Consider the following 2,020-nt stretch of genomic DNA (forward strand, 5'->3'; position numbering starts at 1 on the left):
CCGCCAAGTGAGTAGCAAGTGTCCTTTCTGGGCTCAGAGTATGTGTTTCTCACAATTTCCCAAAGCATGTAAATGTAGGGATGCTGTACCCTCAAATATGAACAGATGTGAGCCAAAAGGTCTTAGATAAATGCACAGTGACACCATACACTTCTGGAATGACATTCTCACCCGATGCTAGCACTTGGGACCCAACACCGATGGAGTTTCATGCCCTGAATATTTATCAAGGGATGTTCTACAAATTTGTGTGTGTAGGACCACATGTGCATAAAATATTTAAATACTGTATTTTACAATAAGAATTTTATTGGAAGCGGCAAGGCCACTGCCTTTTCACCTACTGAGGAGGCAGCAGATATTTCCTTAGGAATAAAATACATATTTCTATATCATCAAACTATAGGTGCTTTTTTTCTGAAAACCTTAAATTCGCTGCTTTGTTACACCTTTAAATGAAGAAGAGAGGTGGACATGCTTAAGAAACTCTGAATGAGGGAGGAGAAAGTTTTCTCTTTAACAAACTGAATCATTCTTGGTTTTAAGCATCCAGCAGAAAAGTATAAAAATGAGGGATAAAAGTAAACTCACATTAATATGGTGAGCTGTAAAAGACTCAAATCAACAACTCCTGACATTTCCAGTTCTGCGGATAACCCACTGCTATTATGGACTACTGGATTATATTGGACTATTTTTGCTGAATTCATGAACCTACAATATTTGAATGGCAGTGGAATACCCATCTCTGACAAAACTAAACAGAAAAGGGGGATACAAATGAAGGACCATTTTGTAGTGAAAAAATATATATATATCTGTATATACAAAATAGGATAGATATACAGCTACTTTCTCTTAGTTCAATGAGAAAAAAAGATTTGTACTAATAGTGCTTAGACAAGATATCATGTCTGCATCTTGTACTATGAATAACTACCATGAAGACAACAACATACATGTATCTTTCCCACTAGCCTGATTTGAAACTGTCTCACTGCTATTTCTTTCTCAATAAAATTAAAAAAAGTTTAGCAAGTATAAAAATTTGAACCTTGGGAGCTGAGTCACGAATTTTTCTGATGCAGTAAAACAAAGGAGATTTTCTTTTTCCTATCAATCTTCTCCAAAACCAATGAAAATATTCAATCTACTTTTTAAAAAAAATATGGAGTTTAGGAATCCTTTTCTGTAAAAGAAAAAAATAGGCATAATGCATTCTTGAGCATTCTTAATCCTTACTTCAAACTTTCAATGGTTCTAATTTTTCTAGAAATAAAGGAGCACTATACCAGAGACATGCATCATATCCTTAGAAATTTTCCCTTCCCCTGTTTTTCTGTTAATCCTTTACTCTTCTAAGAAAATGTTCCATCCTATTTGAATTACAGGGAAATCAGTGTACTTCAAAAATATTACAACACAAATACAAGTGGAGTGTTTATCTCGCTTCCAATTATTATTGCATACAATTATCTATTAACAATTCACTTATGGTATTTAATTTCTGCAAAGTGACTTTTAAATATACAAAAATCTTAACAGGCAGATACTTCTTACACATAAACCTGTTGCAACGATTACAGTTAGACACTTGTAGGGTCCCCAAGGGGTTATATGTCTAGGTTACTGCTGCCCACTTGCCTCTGTGCTTTGGAAATGGCAGAGGATGAAAACATGGAAAATCCTGACATCATATCCTTAAACTCCGGGGAGTGAGAGATGCCTTAGAGAATATGCAGATACAGACAGATTGCTTCTGCACTGCAGCTTGCTCTCAGTGGAGATAAAAATACTACACAAAGCAGACTAGTCACAGAGAGTGATACTTTCCTCCTGCTGTCTCTCAACTGTCAGATCCATCACACCCAGTGCAAAGCTTGAAATAACTAAGCTTATGGGTTTCTGGGGGAGATGATGCGAATGATTCACTCATTACGAAGGGTCAATAGATTGAGACATTTACAATGAGATGAATTTTACACTTCTAAGTCCTGAAGTTGCGTGTTTGTAAGGTAGT

This window comes from Octodon degus, unplaced genomic scaffold (assembly GCF_000260255.1).
Source record: "Octodon degus isolate 3935 unplaced genomic scaffold, OctDeg1.0 scaffold00027, whole genome shotgun sequence".
Lineage (NCBI taxonomy): Eukaryota > Metazoa > Chordata > Mammalia > Rodentia > Octodontidae > Octodon > Octodon degus.